At 39.3% G+C, this 23,239-nt stretch overlaps 1 protein-coding gene across 3 annotated transcripts in view; it reads left to right on the top strand.

The window, feature by feature from the left end:
• The first annotated feature begins 546 nt into the window (after positions 1–546).
• Positions 547–23,239, top strand: part of NCK2 (NCK adaptor protein 2) — a 77,857-nt gene continuing 55,164 nt past the window's right edge. For 2 of the 3 annotated variants that reach the window (XM_089511380.1, XM_089511383.1), the window contains exon 1: positions 547–861. The gene's annotated coding sequence lies outside the window, so the exon portion shown is untranslated. Of the gene's footprint in view, positions 862–3,533; positions 3,557–23,239 lie in introns of those variants that run through there. The other variant, XM_089511382.1, reaches the window with a different exon arrangement.

The raw sequence follows: 23,239 nt of genomic DNA, 5'->3' as shown, positions 1-23,239 counted from the left end.
TGGGAGAGAGACAGTGTGGTGTAGCGGCTTTTGTTGGTCCCCAAACTGTGCCCTTTAAGAGGTTTTGGACTTCAGCTCCCAGAAGCCTCAGCCATGTTGGCCAATAGTCTGGGATTCTGGGAGCTGGAGTCCAAAATCCCTTAAAGAATAGAGTTTGGGGCCTGCCTACTAGGAATGTCTCTTTTGTCAAACCAGGGTTCAGCCTGGAGGGGGGAATAAAACAACCCATTGGCAGCGCTATAACTCTTTGTTTGGTTCTTTGCTATGGAATTCTGGGAGTTGGAGTTTGTTGTGGGCCCAGAGCGAAGCGGACTCCAACTCCCAGAATTCCATAGCAAACAGCCAGACAAAGGGTTAAAGCGCGGCCAAACCGGGTTATCTCTCCAGCGTGGAAGCAGAGGCCTTATTCCCTGCGGGCCTCCGCTCCAGGCCCGCCTCATCCCGACTGGAGGGAGGCAGGGAAAGAGGAAGGGGCAGGCCGGGGAAGGAGGGAGGGAGGCGGAGAGAGGGAAGGAGGGCCTGGCCTGGGCAGAGGGCGGAGGAGGGACCCCGATCTCTCGTTGAGGCCGCCGCCGGGCTGCTGGTGGGGCCTTGGGGAGGAGAGAGGAGGCAGCGACCCCGGGGCTGGAGCCTGAAGGACCCCGCGAAGGACGCCAAGGAAGGGAGGGAAGCAGGGAAAGGAGGAGGGAGGGAGCCTCCGAGACAAAGAGCCGGGGAGGGAAGCCCTCTCTCTCCTTCCCGCCTCCTCCTCCTCCTCCTCTTTCTGCTGCTGCCATTCTTCCTCCGCCGGAGAGTTGAGGAGGCAGGCGCCCAGAGAGGAGAGCCCGAGGCGGCCCCAGGGCCAGCGCCTCCCCAGAGAAGGTAGGCAGCACAAGGGCAGAGCAGCAGGGCACGAACTTAGGGGAGTTGGAGGGCAGGGGATTGGGGCAAAGCCCGGCCGGCCTCCCCTTCCTCCCCCCTTCCCTTTCCCCTCCTCCGCCTTTTCCCGTCCCATCGCCGCCGGGCCTAGAGAGGGAGCCCCGGGGGAAGGAGGGAGGAAAGAAGAAGGGGGAAAGAAGGAAAGGAAGGAAGGGAGGAGGCAGGGAAAAGAAGGGAAGGAAGGAAGGAAGGAGAGAAAGAAGGAAAGGGAGGGAAAGAAGGAAGGAGCGAAAGGGAAGGAGAGGGGGAACGAAGAAAAGAAGGGAGGGAAAGAGAGACGAATGAAGAAGGGAAAGTAGGAAGGAAGGAGAGAGGCAGGGAAGGAAGGAAAGAGAGGAAGAAAGAGGGAGGGAAGGAAGGAAGGAGAAAAAGTAGGAGGGAAAGAGAGAGGGAGGGAAGGGGGGAAAGAATGAGGGAGGGAGGCAAGTGAAGGAAGGAAGGAAAGAAAGACAGGAAGAGGGAGGGAGGGGAGCCTGAGGCCCATGCCTCCTCCTCCTCCCTTCTGGCCTTCCTGGGGTTTTTGTTGCGAGGGGGGCATTTTGAGGGGGGGTCTCCTCAGAGGCTGAGCAGAGGAAGATCGAAATGAGGGACTTGTGTGGGAGGGGAGGGGAGGGGAGGGAAGGGGCTTAACCTGAATTGCGAGGCTCCCTGGAGAAAACTCTGTGTGTGTGTGTGTGTGTGAACTATTGTTGTTGCGAAGGAGGGCAGGGTGTGCTGTTGCCCGGGGAGTGTGCCTGCCTTTCCTCCGAAGGCAATGGGAGGGAGGGGGGTCTGGAAAAGAAAGAAAGAAAGGGCTGGGCTTGTTTGCCCAGGGGCTCCTCCAAGGGTCCCAGTGGAAGAAGAAGGTGTGGGTGGGAAGGAGCCAAAAATACCCTCCAAACACTTCAGCTGGAAATAGATTTGCTGCCTGGGACTGGGAGTGAAGGAAAGGGAAAGGGGTGTTGGAAACCACATCCAGGTTTTGGACTCCATTATGGGCTGAGAGAAGCAGGGAGGAGTTGAAGCATTGTGTCCACCAACCCCCTGGTTCCCTTTCTGGTGTGGAGTAAAGATGGAGCAGCAGTGGCACATGCTCCTGGATTATTTATATATATATATATATATATATATATATATATATATGGTCAAGGCAGCTGCTGGTTTGTATCAGGGTGGGGAATGGAGGCCTCTTGGCATGGAAGGGGGTTGGTGCCTAAAGAGTGTGCTGGTTTTCCTCCCTTCTTCCTTTCTCAGACATACAAAAATAATAACCCTTCACTTGCCTCACATGCTAGTTTCACAGAGCACTCTTGTAAAGGCTGAGTACTGTTGTTATTTTGGGCAGACAGTCAGCTCTTGCTTTTGTTGTTGTTTTGCCTTCAAGACCTTTCCGTCTGATCCATTTCCCCCTTTCTTCTTCACATAAGATTGCAGCCTTGTTATGGTTTAAATTAGAATATTTTTGGACAGGGAGGAGGACACAAAATATACTGTCTTCCATGTGTACATTTGCACTCACATTGTACCCATGGATCTTCCTAAATTACTGAAATCAGTGTTAGAAATAATCTTCCATCTGTACGTTTGCACTCATGTTGTACCCGTGGATCTTCTTAAATTACTGAAATCGGTGTTCTTTGTTCATCGTTACCTTGAAGCTTTTCCGGCTTTATGCAGAGGTGTGCCCAGGTACACTCTGCAGGAAGATGCAGCCAGGGCTTGCACACCTGTATGATAGACTTGTCAGTTGAATCCACATTTTATTTCTATTTTTCTTGGTGTGGGCTGATTGGAGGCTGTGGTTCCTTCTCAAACATTGATCCAGGGCCAAAGGCAGCAGTTTTCTATGCTGGCATTTTTATGTCCCCCTAAAAGGATGAACGATGCTGGGTATTCAAATTGCAATTTCCAGGAGGATGTTGGTACTGTGAGGGCTGCTTTCCCTACCATTTAAACACAGGGAAAGTGACATCTGGTACAACCCCTACTTCACATCAAGCTTTCTGAATTCATCTTGCAAGTGCTCTCCTGTTTTTTCATTGTATGGTATCATTTCTGTTGTGAACTGCTGTCAAGCTGACTTCGACTTAAGGCAACCCTATGAATAAGAGACCTCCAGGACACTCACCCTATCATGGACAGCTCTGCTCAGGTCTTGCAGAATCAAGGCCATGGATTAAGTCTATCCATCTGGAATGCAGTCTTCTTTTCCTACTATCTTCTACCTTACAAAGCATTATTGTCTTTTCTAGTGAGTCATGTCTTCTTATGATGTCCAAAGTACGACAGTCTCAGTTTGGCCATTGTGGTTTCTAGGGAGATTTCAGATGTGATTTGCTCTAGGACCCATTTATTTGTCTTTTTAGCAGTCCATATTATTACTGCTTTTAAATATTGAGTCTGGACTTTCTATGCTAGAAGTAGGAGAAAGGAAGGCCACAGACTTGACTTTGAATTATTGCCAGAAGGGGCAGGGCCAGCCCGCTAAAGATACCCTCCCCATACCATCTTAACTAAGGAACAACATAATACAGGCATCTGGTTAACATCTCCAATTGCTTTTCTCCTGTTTTGTTTGTAATACCTTGCTGGAAGAAGAAGGCATGGAGCTTCAAAAGCTTGCAACAAGTATATTACGTGTTTCAGTCGGCCAGTAAAGGTATCACTGTTTGGTGGATTTTTGTTTGAATTTACATAAATAACTGACTGATTATTTTCATTCATATGGAAACCATTACGGTGTTCTTTGGGAAACTGAAGAGCAAAAAATATTTGTATCTAAGTCAGCCCTGTTGGGTTTTTTTCTCTTGGCAACAGAACTCTGAGATCTTGCCCTTCTTTATTTTCACAGTGTTAAGTTGCATCAGCGTATCATTGTCTCTCTGTCTGCAGAAGATAAATTATGCTAGTAGATAAATATGTGCTGACTGGTTATTGATGCTTTAATGACTTGAGTAACCAGGGTCAAGAACAGGGCCTGTCCCCACCCCAGCTGTGTCCCCACTTGGAAATCCTTTGCTTTCTTCCATGTCCTATTCCTTTCTGTAAAAGGTCCTGCACTGAAGGCCAGTATAACACAGTGGGCCCTTGGTATCCACTGGGGTTTGGTTTTGGATACCAAAATCTGTGGATGCGCAAGTCCCATTAAATACAATGGGTGTAATAAAATAGCGTCTCTTATATAAAATGGCAAAATCAAGGTTTGCTTTTTGGGGAATATATATATTTCCAAGGCATGGATGCTGGAATGTGTGGATAAAGAATCCATGGATATGGAGGGTCAACTGTACTCAATTTTGTCAATGGATGGTTCACCTCTGTTGGCAGGTAACTTACTATAAGTAGTCTTTTCCATACATGTCCTTTATCTTGTCATCAGATTTCATTAAGTCATGCAGCACCTGGTTGTAGATTAGGTCAGCCCAGCTTCTCTGCTTCAGGCGTAGGTGTGATGAGTAAGGATGTGGTTAAATGGCCATTATGGTTTTGGGAAAAGACTAGAATTCCTCATCACTTCCTTCGTCCTTCAAGCTTTAATAACTGGTTTTCAGCTAGTTGTTAAATAAAAGCAAATAGGACTCTGTAAGTGCCTTGGACATAAATGAACAGTCAGAAATCTCAAGCAGTTCATTTGAAATGTGAAGGGATATGTTCTAAATTAAAAGGAATTTAGAGTGTTTGCTTAGGATGGCATTGCGAGTCCAATATTTACAATCCATGTTTTAGGCCTGTTCAGGCTTAGGTCTTCTTCAGCAAGGTCTTCTTCAGTAGGTGGAGGATACTCAGGTAATGTACTCTGAAAGGCCTACATTGACTTCAGATGGACTTTTTAGTCACTCTGTGTGTGTGTGTGTGTGTGTGTGTGTGTGTGTGTACACATACACACACAGTCACCCCCCCCCCCCCAGGTGCACGGATCTGGTATCCACACACTTTCCACACACTTGAATATACGCAGAGGGGTGACCTCCACTGTTTGCAGTGGCACATGTGCCATTGCTGTGCGCACAGGGACATGCTCCATTCAAGCCTATGCGGCTTGAATAAGTGTGAGCCTCCATTTTCGCGGGGGGGGGGGGGAGGCAGATCCCACACAGAAATGGGCAGGGGACCAAGTAAATATCACTTGTATATGAGAATGTAGCACTGATTATTTGAGATTTTCTGTTAGATGGAGTAACTTTATTAAATAAAATCTGTTACTTGGATTGAAGTATATTTTAAAAATTGAAATCCATATAATAGGGTTAATTTATAGATCCTATAACAACTGTTCAAAGTTGATATCTTTTCTCATTATTTTCCTTTTACTCACTAATACTGATGAGTATTTAATGGTCAGTTGAAATGATATTGTTTAGTGTACAGCATCTCTATTTGTTTACTGAAAATTAGCTAATCCTCTGCAGTGCTGCTTAAAACAGTTATGGCTTGGGCTGCTTTTCTCAGTGATTTGTTTGCGAGAAGCAGTCTAGTGTGGGGTTTATAAAACAGGTTTCACTTTTAAAACAATATTTCATATAGCAACTGGAATCCCAAATACATTCACCTGAAATTAATGGGACTTTTACTTACACTAGGACTCGGGCTAGTTAGAACTGTATAGAGCAGATTGTAAATTGTTTAAAAGGGTACTTTAACATTTTTTTTGTTTTTCTATTGTGTATTATGCTGAGGACCTTCTGTGATTGGGTTTTATTAAATAGCACTGAGTAGTAATAAGAGTAATACCATGTTTATTTTACTGTAGTGTAAAAGAGAATGCTGGATTGTTTCTGCATGAGAAAGAGTCTGACAATCTTAATTTCTGAAAAATACTAGCCAACAATTTGGTATTGGTAAATATTGGTTACTACTACTACTGCTACTACTACTAATCTTTTTACTAGCCTCTTCCTCTGGATTAAGGTGGAGAACAACAATAATCAGACACATAAAAGCAATGAAAATTTGTGACAGTGGGCATAATGTTAGGAATAATGAGGGAAATGGAAATGTATGAGTAAACTGGTAATTGTTTAAAAGTGTTTTGTGCACTGAGAAATAAAGTAAAAAAAATATCGCTTAAAACTTTTGCATGTTTTTAAAGGCATTGATCTTTTAAGTTGTAAGCCACTTTTTGTCCCAGTTTTTTTGGGGTGTGTGTATGTGGAATTGGGATATAAATGTAATAGCAATAACAGAAATACTGTATGCAGCTGACCTAGGTAGGACCAAAATTGTTGAAATGTAATATGTTTATATGTAATATTTTTCTTCCTGTAGTGTAGATAATTACATTTGGACCCCATGCCAAACCATGTTTCTGTACAATGAAATGAATTTAATTTTCTCTTGGGTTTTCATGTTCCTCTTCTCCCTTTGCAGGAAGGGAGAAGAGGAAAATAGCAAAAACATTTCTTTCTGTTTTTAGTTCCTCAGATGCATCTGAGGAAGTAGGATCAAGTCTATGAAAGCTCATGCTTCCTGCTTCTTTCTTTCAGTTAATCTCCAAGGTGCGACAAGATCACTTTGTATACACTGTAAAGGTGACAGTGTGTAATATTTTTTCCTAGTTAATTAATTTCTATTTTTTTCCTGATTAAAAATGGTTTCCTTATTGGGACGAACATGTGAAGTGCCACTGTAGAATGGCAAGTCAACACAGGATGAAGAATCAGTAGTCAATATTTAGATGTCTGGTAATTTCTCTCTTGGAACTATTGGCTGAAATCTTCCCCAAAGTAATGTATTAAATAGAAGCAAAAGACAAAGTGACTTGGCTTTTCTAGTCACGGTTCTGTTGTGGTTCTACTCTGACAGTTGTATAAATGGATGGGTGTGCTTCCAGTAGGCTTGTATAAGGAGATCTCATTCTGCAAACAGTTCCCAGATGACATGACAGTCCATAGTGCTCCTTATTTGATACTTGGCCTCAGCTCTTCCCCCAACATTGGCCACCTCTATCTTTCTGCAGTCTCATGGAAATTCACTGCTAGATCCTTTCACTCCAGTAGACAGGGTTCCTGCCTGTGACTTAATTTAAAAGATTCCAAATCTTGGATTGGCTGTAGCTCAGTGGAGGACAGATTCTTTGCACATGTGAGGTCTAAGATTGTGTTTTGAGCATCTTCAAATAGGACTGAGGCAAATCTTGCTGAAATCCTGGAGAGCCATTTCTAGTCTGTGGCCACAGTTGCATGACACAGGGAGTTTGGGATCTACACAACTTTCTGTGAGCAAACATCATGCTCAGTTGCTCTTGGTTGCCACAGCATCACCTAAACATCCTATGTAACTGGCCTTTTGTGTGTGTGTGTGTGTGTGTTTTGGTTGTGGTTTATTTATCTTGTGCAAACCCATGTGCAACTTCTGCTCTGATTTCTGTTTCTGTGCCAGCAAACCAAAAAAAGGAATCTACGGCCTGTTACAGACAGCCAAAATAAAGCTGCTTCAAGTCACAGTGGAGGTATGGTGTTTCAATGATGCATGCGTCCTAAGAGTCCAGAAGTCGCACCAAAGCCACGCTCCAGCCCTAAGGACTAGAGCGTGGCTTTGGTCTGGCTTCTGGACTCTTAGGACGCATGCATCATTGAAACACCATACCTCCGCTGTGACTTGAAGCAGCTTTATTTTGGCTGTCTGTAACAGGCCGCACAGTTTGTTTTAGGGTTCTTTATGGTACCCTACTTTGTTTGGGGGGAAGAGAATAAGATTGGAAAAGCTGGTACACCTGCCTTTGCGTGATATAAAGCAGTTGAGCATGCCGCTTTTCCATGGTAAGTGAGGGCTCCCTGTATTGTCATGTGGTGTGAACTGGACGCATGTCAATAGTGCTAGACTAGGTGAACCAGTGGTCTGATCAATATCATATAGTCCTGTATAATTATGGTCCTATATAAGATTATCAAATAAAGAAGAAATGTCTGTAATATATTTTCTGTTTTAAAGCGATTCATTAGAATGACACATTTTGATTTTTAAGAATGTTCCATTTGACAAAATTACCTCTGTTTTAATTAAGAATCTACATTATTAAAGACGTAATTGAATTCAATCAATTTTTCTTTGTATTTAAAACTTGGGAATGTGTTTTTCAAGCGTATATTGCACAGTGTGCATGTACCGTTTTAGACATTTATTGTTGGCAGTAGCAAAAATATTTTTCATCATTTATGCAATGATTTGCTATATAGTGTATTAAATAGTCCCGGAAATGGGTTTGAAGCCTAGTATAACTGTGCTAATGTGTCTTGGAATGAATTAATTTATGTGTTGGTGCATGCAAGAGGCAAGCATGACATAGTCCTGTTAGATGAACAAAAATAAGCACTTGAGGTCTACTGATCATATTGATTACATCATCTATTGTCTTTATTAAATTGTCTTTATCAAACTATTCTGTGTGAATGAAAATTCTTTGGGGCACTATATCATTTTTTTCTGTGTAAAAATTTCAAAAAGTGCTATCGTTGAACCTGCAAACAAACAAGAAAAAGAAAAAAACACCAAACAAAAGCTTTAAAAGTGAAGTTATTCTTTCTAAACCCCCATTAAGTAGAATCTAGCCTTATTTCAATAAACAACTCATTAATACTTAAAATTCTTTGGCAAGTGATTGTAGTGATTGAAAGTCTTATTATAACTTATGATCCACCCTAGTTTTTTAGTGTGATATTAGGAGTTTTTTTACTGAAATGATGATCCCAATAACTTTTAAAGATAAAAGAACGTGGAATACTTTCATATGCAGCAAATGTGAAGTCAGAAACTAGCATCCATTTTGTGTAGTGTCATTCTCCTGATCCACATTTCTCCTGCAGATTTAATTAGTTATATTTAATCATCTTGTCATGCATTATTCGCTAGTGTTTCACTGTATACTCAAACAGATAACTCTTTCTTCTTTGTATGAGGTCTGTCCTTTATCTATTGTATAGATAGATATAATCTTGCAGTCTTAGGAAAGATGCCACATGTTGAATTTTGTAGTTGTTTGAAACTAAAATAAATTAAAGAAAACATGAAAATTATGACAGGAAAATATTTCAAAATTGTGTCAGCATTGGCATAGAGGAGAGATGGTTCTGTTCAGAGTTGAGGATTAAACACAGATTTACAGATACCAATATAAGATAAGATGACCAAGGATGTCCAAGGTTTTTCAGATACTGTAGTGGCTCTAAGAGACATTGGAATCAAATTGTTTATTAAAATGGAGCAGATTTGTTTCTGTGCTATAAATCATATATGCCATAAATTCTATATGCTTTCTATGCTGTAAGTTCTGTATGCTATGCCCTAAGAAGCATACAATCATGCTTTTACTTATAATATATTGGATGAAAGCCAGTGTTGAGAAAAATATTCACATTCTGAACACCAGAATTGGAAAACTTTCCACATAGGCAAGTTGTAAGCAGTTTAAGTACAGTGAACCCTTCCCATCCAGTTCGCTTCTGGAAACTCCCATGGACTGGAAAAAATGCAGAAGGTCAAGCCCCATGTTATTCAGTGGGTGGTGACGTGTGCATGCCACCATTAGATAATTTGGAGCATGGCAATCTGTGGATGGTCTACTCCATAGATTGCTATCTTGCCAATAGGGCAGGCCCACACAACACACACACACATACACACTGTAATGTATACTTTAAGCTGTCACTCACAATGAATGAATCCCATTTAGCTGAATGGGATTAACTTTGCTTCAAATTGCATAAAATAGAATAAGTAGGTGTGATACCACACCAGGTGTGGCTTCAGACAACCTGCTGCCATATCTCTTAGCCTACTTTCATCACATTGTAGTATTAATCATAGAAGGAAGTTGGTCATGATGTCTTCAGGCTTCAACTTTCTTTGGCCTGTTACAGACAGCCAAAATAAAGCTGCTTCGAGTCACTTTGGAGGTATGGTATTTCAATGATACATGTGTCCTAAGAGTCCAAAGGCCGCACCAAAGCCACGCTCCAGTCCTAAGGACTGGAGTGCAGCTTTGGTGAAGCTTCCAGACTCTTAGGATTCATGCATCATTGAAATACCATACCTCCAATGTGACTCGAAGCAGCTTTATTTTGGCTGTCTGTAACAGGCCTTTGTTACATAAAATGCAATGGCTATTGGATTCCTTTTTCCAGTCAGTGTGCAAATCCGACTGTACTGTGTAGTGCACAAAACACTACTAATTGTAAAATATATATGTTATGTTTTCCAGTGGGTATTTATTTATTTATTCAGTTTTATCTGTTGCACTTCCTAAATACATAGTATGTGATTCTCTGTTCCCTCCTCCTAATTTTTATCCTCACAAGAAGAAAGAGTTTATCAACAGCTGTTGAATTCTACTGCTAAACACAAGTTTCTAACTATTATTAGTCTATAGTTCAGAGCATCTAGTCCATCTTTATGATGTTTTAGCACAGTGTCAAAAGTTCTCTGAAATATTCTTTATATGGTTCTAAAATACTTATTGCTGCATTTACTTGTTGGATTGTAGGGTAAATATTAGTCACAGTTTTTTCAGAGCATCTACTTTATTACTGGCTTGTTGCATTAAAGATCATTTTAGGCTTTACTGAGCAAAGGTCTATAAAGGGCTCTTTGTATATTTGAAAGACTGTGTGTATTATATATGAATTGGAATGTGACATATCAGTACACCGGGTACTCTTAGTGTGAATTAAAATATTTCATGTACTTTGGAAGCTAGTTAACCTAGGATAGTGTTACAGTTGATAATCTTACAGTAAATTAGTGGAGAATCATCTTCATTTCTGATTAATGAAAAAATTAGTAGTCAGGAAATGATCCAGAATTAGACGCTAGAACAGTCAGTGTTCTATCAGACAGCTGAGCATGGCAATACATTTTGTTCTTTTTACCACCTACACTTAATCCATTTTGGAGGATGACTGAAATAAATGGTGTTTTTTATGGTTCTTGTCTGTGTGATCAATCTGCATGCCTTCATCCTAAATCAAGGAAATCATAGTGATAAAGTTGAAATAATTCATAAGGTATGTAGGATTTTCAGACCATATTCTAAAGTTATTCAGAGGTGAAATATGATGGATTGTCTGCAGAGGTGGCTCCACACTCTAGCAGAAGGCATAGCTGTTCATGAAGAGCCGGGCACCTGCTTTTTCATCAGTTCTCCTATAACTGTGACATTCTCTGGACAGCTGCTTATTATGATAGTAGAAGGAACTACCACAACTGTATGAGATTTTGCAGAGAGCTGCTGTAAGTGTGAGGACTGGGAAAAGGCGTGTACTGTCTTTTAAGGAGCATATTGCATGAACTGTACTTGACACCAAATCGACCTCATGTATAAGTCAAGGACAGGTTTTGGAGCCAAATTAATGGATTTGTGGATGAGTTTAGGGTAAAACTTAAGGGTATGTAGCAAAGAATGTAAAGGATGAAGGAAAGGAAAAGGATGCCAAAGAACTTACAAAATTATGGCAAGAAAACCCTAAAGGCTGGATGGATGAGAAAGGAACTACAGGAAATGGTGGCTGTGTGATGCGGAGGGGGACCAGGCATAGACAGGGCTAAGAAAACAAAAACATGTCAAAAAGGATGAAAAGGCAAAACAAAGAAAACAGCAATTTACATTAGCAATCATTATAGCCTTTAATGTGATAACTTTGCCTGATTTTAATCTAGAAAAAAATCATGTACAAATGTCTTGTTCAGATCCTTCAAAGCCTGATTCCTTTTGGCACTCCTTTGAGAGGAAGCCCCAAAGAGCTGCCACTGCTGCCACTCTTCCATCCAGGCATTCGCAAAGGTCAAAAGCCACAAAATGGCAGAGAGAATAGAGGGGGGGGGGGTGTCATTGCTTCTTTTAGGTGCTCCCGGGATGAACTTCTTGGCTTTTGCCACTCTACTCAGAGAAGGGGATAGTTCTTTTTTTATATATAAGAGTTAAGGTACAGTACTTACACTGATTTGTGGGTAAGTCGGCTTTGGTTTGGGGGGGGGGTTAATTTTTTGACTAACATCTGTAGACTTATACATAAGTACGTATATACAGTAAGTGGTTTCCAGTGTTACCCAACCATAGCTCAGCCCTTGTTGTTAAGTTTGGTTTGCTAATAGTATTTTTTCTTTTTACATTTTTTTCAAAAAATTATTAACATTGAGAAAGGATCTTGGGGTAAAATAGATGGTCAAAAGGAGTCAGCTTCCCAGTGGACTGGGTGCATAGCATTCAGACAGTAGCATGCCCCCATTCCTCTGGGAAGCCGCATGGCCAAGTGTATGTATGGCGGATCCACAGTGTTTCGGTAGCTCAGCGTTTACACATGATGCACCAAAGAAATGCTGAAAAATGGCGGCCACGGCCACAAAGGCACCCTTTCCCCAGCACAAAAAAGAGTGGCTTTCTGCTGCTCCTTTTTGTGCCAGGAAAAGGCCGGGTTGGAAACGTGGTGTGCGGTTGCCACAGCTCCAACCTGGCGAGCAAAGGGGCAGCAGTAAACCGCACCTTGCCCGCTGTCTGTTTCACCCCTTAGTTAACAAATAGTCTTCCGGTATAACAAAAGCAGGAAGATAAAAATTCAAAGAGAGGAAAAATAACCATATTAGTCATAAGTTTCTGTAAAAGCTGTCTGAATGACCAAATAAAAATTCTTTTATAAATTTAATCTATACATCATTCTTTCAAATGTTGCAAATATTTTTAATTCTTCTATCCGTTGGATTGCAGGTGGAGAAAAATGATCTTTCCAGTAACAAAGTCTTTACCATTTAACAGTCAAAAGGGCATGAAAAGTCCACTTTTGTTGGCCATTTGTTAATTACCAAGAAGCAGGTAAATAATTCAAAAGAAAAAGCACACCCCTGAACATCAAAGAACTTTCAAAAACTAAACTTACATATGTGATTATTTCTTCTTAAAATGTTGCTAGTATGGGACAACTCCACAACATTTCCAACAGTTTACTGATTTAGAAAGCCCATTCTTAAATAGATACTGTGGCAACCAATGTACCTGGAAAAAGCAATTTCTACTGTATAAGACATAGTGGGAGATCTATAGCCATTGTAGTTATAGATGTTAAAACTGATAGCCATTGATCAGTCAGAACTGTGTGTTCCAATAGTCTTTTCCATTCTTGCATTACACCTTGCATATCATATTTATTAATTGATAACAGAAATTTATATAAATTGTTAGTTTGGGTACTTGGTTGGCCTCAATTAATGTCTCAAATATTAAACCAACCTTCAATGCACTTAAAGCTGCAGGGTCAAATCTGGAATGTAACAAATGTTTCCGTTGTAAATATTTCCATTTAGCTGATATAGTTTAAATGGCTCCTTCTACATTTCAAAAAGTAACTGTAATTCTAGGAAATCATATTTTTTGGCTTACAAGGCAGTGTTTCATCCTTTTTTTAACAGGGGTGTGAGGAGCTTTTACTTATTTTAGTAGCTAAGCACAGGCTTATGTTGCAATCATAAACTGATAGATATCTCTCACTCTTGATCAAGATGAAAGTGAATAAGCCAATCCTGTAGGATTCGTCGTTTAGATCATAAAAACGTCAACACTGCTGTAGGAAGATCGTAGATTCAAGAGAAGGTAGAAATTGCTAGCTTCTTGATGCGACAAACAGTATCCTCTTGAAAGGAAGTTATTTTGTTTTCCAGCTTTAGTAGTGGTTAACATTTACTAATCCTTAAAGGAAGTAATCAAAACATTTTGAACATCTGATCTTTGCTTTGACAGGTTGGGAAAGGTGAATACTGGAATGTATAATGAGACAGCAGCTAGTTGACGAAACTAGGTCAGACTGAATACCTTGGTGTGTATTCAGATGCTTGGTTTATTTAGGCTCGTGAGCTGCCTTTGTATAACATCTCTTTATATTGGAATCCCCATATGAGAGAAGGAGAGGATTTTCAAAGTTAATAACTCAGAAAATAACACGTACCATCTGGAACTAGAAATATACTGAATTAATTAGGATTGTCTTCTTTAACCTCAACACATATATTGCAAATGCATGTCCCTAACTGATGATATGAAATGTAAGTATGAAGAGTTGTATCTGTTTATGCCCTTGCACCCATAGCATGGTGCCTGACACTGCATGGTTTTAGACTTCCATGCAGCCTCAGACCCTCCATTTAGAGGGCTGGGGGACTCCGCACAATAGAATTCGTGCAGAGGACTGTGGAGGAAAGAAAGAAAAATCCTATCATGCAAGCTGATGTCCATTTATATGTTGATGAATTTCATCCATACATTTTCTATAGTGTTTGAGAATATACCCCAGATAGTATTTTATAAAAGAACCTACAGTATTGCATAAAGTCTGGAGGATGGAATGGGATTGGTGTTCTGTGTTGTTGTTGTGTGCCCTGGATTCATTTCTGACTTACGGTGACACAAATGTGAACCTATACCAGGGTTTTCTGAGAGCTCAGAGTGTTGGACTTGCCCAAGGTCGTGAAGTGGGCTTTTATGGTTGATCAAGTAATCAGCCAAAGACAACAGCATCCATTTCTTGTATCTTGTATCAAAGTTCTGCAGTCTTTAAAAACTTATTTTAATGTGTTAGAACATTTGTGTGTGTGCATTACAGTGATAGAACTTATATTGGGGGGGAAATGGATGATGAGATACATACAGAGTAACAGTTCTGAGAGCAGAGACTAGCATGTCTTTACAATAGATATAATCTAGTTTGTTTATTCTAATTTTGCTTTCATTTTTTCTAAAGAAGTGCAGGAGTCCAGTAGTTCATCTGTTTGTTTTGCTTCCTTTATGCTTCTGTTAAAAGAAAATGACAAAGGAGCAGAGTATCTTCTTCATAGGTGATGGTTGCTTAAGGACCCGTTTCCATAGTTTTCTGTCTGGTTGTTGCCGGTCATCAGTGAGGTTACTATAACATAGGTGTAAAGTTGTAATTTACACTGAATATCTTGGTCAAACCTGATGGGTTAATAATTTTCCATCAGTTTATACTGGAGGGAGAAAGTGAATGGGACAGTATCCTCTAAATAGTGGTCTCCAAACTGTGCCCTTTAAGAGATTTTGGATTTCACCTCCCAGAAGCCTCAGCCTTGTTGGCCAATAGTCTTGGATTCTGGGAGCTGACATGCAAGATCTCTTAAAGAGCACAGGTTGGAGACTACTGCTCTAAACCAAATTCTGAGATAGATTTTAAATGATATCATAATCCTTTTGTGTACCAAATTTAAAATGTGAAAATGGGTTCAGCTTGAACCTGTTTTCTGTATAATGGTAAGAAAATATCAGACATGAAGTAGCTATCAAGAATAGTTGTCATGGGTTAGGACTATCAATAAGAATTAAGGTGTAAAACAAGCTCTTTTGTATCAGCCATTCATTCAAGTGCAATAGGTGGATGCAAATCATATCAATAGATTATGCCCTCTGTAGTGAATTAACTTAATCTAGAGGGAGGTCTGTGTGTAATTTATAAGCGAATGCTTTTCTGTGTTCTTTCTCATATCCATCGCAAGTTAATGATAGACACATTCTTTCTTTTTTGTTTAGTAGTTGCAGTGTACGTTTTCTGTATTTCCTACTCAGTTGTTCACCATTCTTTAATTTATGCTGGTATACTTATTTTAGGAACTTAATTTTTCTACAGAAACACACTTTCTGTCTTCCACTTAAGGTCTGTTCTTGACTGAGAAGTTAATCTCTTACTACTGTTAAAACTCATTTGTAGGTGCTTTTTTTGGCAACTATAAGAAATGAGTAAGCAGTGTAAGACGTTGATGGTTTATTCTTCAGGGCTTCATGATCCTGTGTTATTAGACTGGTTGCTCTATAGAATAATGGAGGACTGCTTTGTTCATGTTGATGGGGATGTAGGCAGTTGCGGTCCAGTACTTTCAGAGGACACCAGTTGGTAGATGCTGGTGTGACACGTAGGTAAAGATGGATCTCAAAAGTTTAAAGCTTCCTTCATATGTATTTGCAGCTTACTACCAATAAAGGATGGTAGAACAAAGGAAACTGCCTAAGAAGTATATCAGTGATAGCTTTTCATTGTCCTTATGAGTGCATTAATCACACAAGAGCCATATGGAAATGCACCATAGGGAAGCAACTCCCATGCTATTGGAGTTGTGTGTGAAGGAGTACAAGAGTCCCAACTGTGTGTGATGGTAACAACACTGTTAGCATTAATGTATGTTTTCTAAAAGTTTAATAGTGGTGTTCCCCTCCCCATTTTCATTGGCTCTGGAATATGCAGTGAGGATTTTTTAAACTGTCTCTTGCCAGCTGTAATCTTAATACGGGTTGAATCTCCCTTACTGGAATTCTGAAATATTCCAAAAACCAAAACTTTTTCTGTGGGCAGCTGAGATAGTGACACTATTGCTTTCTGATGGTTCAAGTGTAGACAAACTTTATTTTACGAGTATGCACAAAATTATTAAAAATATTGTAGCAAATTACCTCACACTATGTTTATAAATGAATTTTGTATTTAAACTTGGGTTTCATTTCCAGGTTATCCCATTATGTACATACAGTATGTGAGCCAGGGTAGTGTAGTGATTTGAACATTCAAATGTGACTCTGGAGACCAGGGTTCAAATCCTGAGTCAGCCCTGTTAACCCACTGGGTGACCTTATGCAAGTCACATTTTCTCAGCCAGAGGATGACAGTGGCAAACCCCCTCTGAAGAAACATGCCCAAAAAATCCTATGATAGAGTTGCCTTAGGGTGATCATAAGCTGGAAATGACTTGAAAGCACACAACAACATATAGTACTGCATATACAAATACAAATATTTCAAAACCCTCAAAAAACCAGAAATCCAAACATCTTTGGGAGATTCAGCCAAATCATCTTGTTATTGTACCTTCATGTCGATACTGACTTAGGTATCCACCATAGAGTTTTCTTATCAAGATCTATTCAGAAGATGTTTGCCATTGCCATTGCCTTCCTTGTGGATGAGAGCATGCAGCTTGCCCAGGGATACAAGCTACTGTGTCTGTACAGATTCGGGCCTTCGTCTCCCGGAATTCTAGTCCGATCTCAAATCATATGGTCAAATCACTGCCTCTCAAACATATTATCTACTCCATTGCCATTAACTTTGCAAAAATGTTCAAAGTGGCTACCCCCAAAGTACAGTTGCCCATTCATATTCATGGGGGTTCTATTCCAAACACCCCCCTTTGCATGGCAAGTTCCGTGGGGCCTCATGTCCCGTTCTCTTCCATGGCGGTGCAACATGCACACAGGCCACCACTGAAGAGAATGGGGCGAAGCCATCTGCAGATGCTCCAATTCATGGATGGCAATCCCATGGATAAGAAGAGCCCACTTGTTCCTATTGGTATAATTGCATATAGTTTGACTAAGCAGGTGTAATACATACTTCTGAATATGTTGTATAGAAGGGATGAGGTATAAGGTAGTCTGTACTGCAAAGACAACATGCATATGCATATACAATGCCTTTTTGTAATGTTGTGAAATCAAGATGTTTTAAACTATAACTCCCAGTGGAAGTTAGTTTATTTGAGGATGATGGGAATCATCTGGATATTGCCAGGTTGGGTTAGGCTGTACGCAATGAGTCACTAATACTTTGCATGAACTGCTGTAAGGGTTCCTATATTTTATATGTACATATATTTATATTTATTTATATTTATCCCAAATCTTTTAATGAAAAATTGGTGGTTGAATAAACTTGCTTATGAAAGAGAGATTTACTTTCCTTTGGCTTGTCTATTTTTAAAAACCATCCCTTGTACACCACTTGGTGTCTTCGGTTGAGATCGATCATCGATGTGTGAAGTGACCAAATTATTACAGTGGACATTTTGTGAAGAAATACATTTTCATGTGTCACTAAGAGCAGTGGTGTTAATATACCAAAAGTGGCAATTGTTTATGCTTCTGTTTTTGAAATGAAGTGATCTGTCATCTTTCTTAGTGGCAGGTTTTTTAAAAAGTATTTGGCAAACATGCTAACACAAATAGCAGAATAAAATAACCAGTGTGGGAAAAATTATCCTTAAAGAGTTCACAGGCATTTGAAATGTTTTACTGATGACTAACCAAAAGACAAAACCATATTTACAAGTGTGATATGCCACATATTAAGAGCTGAAGATTTTACTCAGCTGGCAGAATGAAAGAATTTGCTGTAGATGTGTGCACACAATTCTAATTTCCATTTTATAAATGTGATTTATTTCCTTTGCTCCTATGCCTACCAAACCATACTTTTAACCTCTGCTTTATTGTAAGACTAAATTGAGGCAGTTGCCATATAAAAGTAATTGCTGATAAAATCTAGTGATCTATCAAATTAAATGTGTAAAAATGATATTTAGAATTTGCCCTTGACTATTAGATTTGGTGATAAATGTATTAACTATAAAATATTGCTTATTTATATTGCTGCACAAAGAAGAGTAAGCAGTAGACAGCTCATGTGTATTTTATACAGAGTCAAATCGTGTTCTTTGTTGTTGTGTTTTTTTTAACAACCCTTGTATTATCTAGCAGGGTCTTAGAGCATTTAATGGTTATGGGGGGAGGCATTGGCAGTTGTAGTTCAGTCCACTTTTGAACAAAGACAAGTATCCTTTGTTATGCTTGTTACTATTCCTAGTAACTGTAGATAGAAGGAAGCATGCAGAAATAACAGCAGCACACATCCATATTTGTGCAGTTAGGGATTCTACAGATTTTGGTACAGGTGGGAATAATTTCACCACAAAAATATTTTTGCAATGCATCTTGTGTGCTTCAGCCTACAGAATTATGTAAAATGCCAAACCTTGAGGGGTCCCTAGCCTGAATGATGAAAATGAGAATCAAGTTAGTAATTGAAAGTGAATATTTGAAATAACCTCTGGGTTTGTTACTTCTCATTTACAGCCATACAAACCATTTTACACTGTCTTACAAGGATATTGTTCCCAACATGTTATGTTATTCTGCTGATCGGAGTAATGTGAATAAGTCAGATCTGAAGAACTCTACCTTAGCATTCCCTGATGCTCTCCATTTAGCTACTGCCAGATGTGTGCACTTCATGATGAGTGTTCTCCTTGTGAAATTTCTGCTTGTTTCCTTTTTGGAGCCCTGTGTCCTAATAGTACATAATTTGATTGCCACGTATTGATTTCTGTCATGTAGAAAATATTAACTGCATCACAGATTATTTCACTTCATCATGGATCTCTCTCTTACCTAGAAATGAAAATATAAATTAATGTGAGTATAAAGAGGTTTCTCAGCCTCTAGGCTTCTTGTACAGCAACTTCAGGGAGAAGGAAGCCTTTTCTTTCCTGCTGACTTTTTAAAAAATATGATAGTTATTTAAAGTGCTAGGTTTAACATGTATTTATTTATTCATTACATATGTAGGAATGAATACTCCCCCCTTTCTCATTGAACTTTACTTTTGGTCTGTCTTTGTATACTGCTGCTTGCCTATGGCAAGTGAATGTGTCATGTGTTTGCAAAAGGCTGATCTGAACATGTGAAATCAGTTTATGCGAGTTTGATCTTTATTTTCAATAGTATGCATATGCAGTTATGGTCCTATATAAATGTCACAGTGTAGTTTTTATATAGAACAAAATGTTGTATATAAAACTAATGCTAATTTTCTTTAAAAAGCTAAAGATTATTTGGCTCCTTCGGATATATGGGAAAATTATACCCAAATTTGTTGAAATCCAGAATGTTGCATCCTACTACAGATGTGAACAAAGGAGATTTACTGTTGCTATGAGCACTTCAAAGTTTAATTTCAGTACTTTATCATTTACTTTGGGTGACTCTTAGCATCTTCTTCACAGTGTTTATGATATATAATCATTTTAACATTTTAAAACATAGTCCATTTTATCTTTACATCTGTTTTCCTCCCCTTTCCCAATACAGTAACATAAAAGTGATCTCATTACAGAGAACTGCCAAGATAATACTATATCACCAACTTTTGATGGATCAAGTTTGCTTTGAACTGTTCAGTAGGTCATCCTCTTTGTATTCAAACATCATTCTTCCCCCCCCCCCCCCCCTCAGGGTATGAACTGTTTTTCATTAGAACTGTTATAGTCGTTCTCTGTGGTAGAATTTCAAGCGATTTCTAACCAACAAATACAAGACAAACAACTAGCAATAGCTCAGGACCATGGGCTGCCCCAACATATTGTTAGCTTAACACGTGTACTATGTATGACACACTTTTGATTTGGTTTCTGTGCCAGATAAACATGTGGGTAGTAATCTGGAAGAGTGTGTGTATGTTTCTTTTTGTCAGGATCCAATCATTTCCTGCTGAAGGTTCAAGTCTCAATGACTTTACAAGGACTGTAAGGCTAGGAAGCCTTTTAAAATGGTCAATGCTTGGTTTCCTTGATTCCTTTGGCTATCTGTGGTCTCTGTGGGAGTTTTTTGGTAGTACAGGTTGAGCTCCCGTATCCAAAATGCTTGGGACTGGAAGTATTTTGGATTTTGGAGGGTTTTTTGTTTTTGTTTTTTTCTTTCTGCAATATTGGCATATACATAATAAGATACCTTGGAGAACATAAAATTCATTATGTTTTGTATACACATTATAAATGTAGCCTGAAAGTAATTTTACGCATAATATTTTAAATAATTTTGTTCACGAAACAAACATTGTGTATACTGAACCATGAGCAAGCAAAGATGCCACTATTTCAGCCAGTTTTGGAGTATTTTGGATTTTGGAAATCTGGATAAGGGATACTCAAACTATATAGATAGTGCTCATGTAAAAGCCTTGATCAATCTTTGAGACATGTAACTCATTTTATTTAATGCCTTCCCTAAATATCTTAAAACTCAAGCAGGCAAGATACGATCTTTCAAGCAATCTTTCACATGCTAAGTTTATGATTGAAGTACAGTATTCTATATTGCTGAGCCAATAACATAAGGAAAAGGTATTGCATGTACTGTATTTCATTTGCCCTTAATCTGCCAAAAGCCATTTTTCTCTTGAGAAAGAAAGCAAAACAAGTTTTGTCATGGCTCCAAAACTTTCAGAAACTGTGCATCTCTAGTTGGGATGTATTGCAGAAGTTCCTTTTTTGCTTGGCTCATCCCCTTGGAAATTTTGTTTCCATCTTACACCCTATGTTTCCACATCTCCACATGAAACTGCTGGGAAGGGTAGTTGGGAAATGTGTCCTGGATTGTTGTCAGGAGGCAGATGATACTCAACCCTAGCTCTGTGTTGTGTTTTTTAAAATCAAATCCAAGAGGGATATTATGTGTAAACAGTCAGTGTGTGTATACTATCGTAGACTGAACGATAGCTAATAAGCTGAGACGTGATTCATGCAAGACAGAAGTACTGTTAATGGGTGGTGTGGTATTTCAAACACCTTGTGGATAGGGTTGTACTTTCCCTAAAATGGGTGGGCAGTGTGCCTCGACCACTCCAGACTTTCCAGAGTATCCCATATCTGTCCCTCAAATGTTCTATTGCTTCTCTTGGAAAATTCCAGAATAGGTTAAATAGGTTGCAGCTCCCCCTCAGTTTAACATCAATAAATATTCACTTTTCAAAAGCAGAAGTAGACCTACAGTCACTTACTGTTTTGTTTTTGAATCTGGGTGTTGTTTTTTGCAGTCTGCGGTAACTTGTGGGTCCCAGAGACACACAGCTGGCCCCTATCCTACCTGTATTATTAACCTTTATTTATAAAGCGCTGTAAATTTACACAGCGCTGTACATACAATCTTTTTAATTGGACGGTTCCCTGCCGTCAGGCTTACAATCTAAAAAGACACGACACAAAGGGAGTGGTGGTGGGGAAGGGGCCTCTCTAGTAGGATAAAACATATAAAATACATAGCAATATAGGAAATGATTCAATAAAACAGGCAACAAAAGAACATCAAATAGCAAGTGACAATTATGTAGTATGTAGGTATGTAGTTTTGGATACTTACTGATCATAAATTGTCACCAGTGGCCTGACTATGGTCTAAGGTGGCTTCCTGTAAGACATAGGTGGTCTCATTGGTCAAGATTGCTTTTTATCTGCTTTGGATGACCTTACTTAGAAAGAAATGGTCAGGCTAATTATCAGTGCTTTGGGGATCTCCTGTTTAGGTTAGCATGCTGTTTTATATCTGGTTTGCTTTTTAAAAGAATTTGGAAATTTTGGTTAGTCTAACACAAGGGTTATAGGCCCGGGTGATCTGAACATGTTAGCAGTTGTTTTTGTCAGCTGCCCTGATTTTTGATATATTTTCAGGGCAAGCTCCAAGTGCTGGTTTTAACCTTTAAAGCCATAAATGTCTTGAGATTACCTCAGGATATCTACTCAGACTCTCAGGTCTTCTTCAAGAAGATCCTAGTGGTAGCATGCCAGTTATGGAAGAAGACTCCATAAAGATGTTTGCTTGACAATTAGTTCTTATTCTTTCAGAACTAGCAAGATTACAAAATCTAGGTGTTTCTTTTTTAATCTGGGGAAGGGTGAATATTTTAAAATTGTTTGGTATTTATAATTTTAGGGCCTGTTTGTAATTATAAACTGCTGTCAAGATATATTTGATACGGAAATTATATCTTTGTAAATTATATTTTATTTTTGATAACTTAGCATTCAGAGAAACTCATGGATATCATAAAAAAATCATTACAGGTTGAGTTTCCCTTATTTGAAAGTCTGAAATGCTCCAAAACACAAAACTTTTTTTCATGAGATGCTGAGATAGGTGACACCTTTGCTTTCTGATGGTTCAGTGTACACAGACCTTGTTTCATGCACAAAAGTGTTAAAAATATTGTATAGCTTTACCTATAGGGTATGTGTATAAGGTACATATGAAACATAAATGAAGGTGATGTTTAGACTTGGGTCCCATCTCCAAGATGTCTCATTCTATATTTGCAAATACTCCAGAATCTGAAAAAATCTGAAATACTTCTGGTCCCAAACATTTTAAATAACCTGTAATAAAATCTAAGTATTCAGCAAGTCTATCTAAGGATCAAAATGGCTGTACATCAGTAGACAACTCATTTCAGTTGGTTATGATCCAGGCTTGGGTTTTACTTGGATGTAAAATGGAAGACCTGTTCTTAGAATACAGTAGTTTAAATGATGATGGTTAATCATTGTCTCAGCTTCCTAAATTTGACTGTTTTGAGTTTTACCATACCCAGCATATCTTTTTTCAGCAACAAAATGTGTATTATTGACAAATATGCAAATATGATTTCTCATCATATCCTTTTGTGGTGTTGTTCAGCAGTGTGTTAGTGCAAACTAAGTTTGCTCTTCTCTCTACTCTTCCTCCAATCCCAGTACCTTCAGTGTACAATGCTGGAAGAAA

The sequence above is a fragment of the Sceloporus occidentalis genome, unplaced genomic scaffold, assembly GCF_023333645.1.
Source record: "Sceloporus occidentalis isolate IW3139 unplaced genomic scaffold, rSceOcc1.0.p SCAF_2, whole genome shotgun sequence".
Classification (NCBI taxonomy): domain Eukaryota; kingdom Metazoa; phylum Chordata; class Lepidosauria; order Squamata; family Phrynosomatidae; genus Sceloporus; species Sceloporus occidentalis.
The sequence above is the reverse complement of the archived record's forward strand: the minus strand, read 5'-3'. Positions and strand labels throughout refer to the sequence as shown.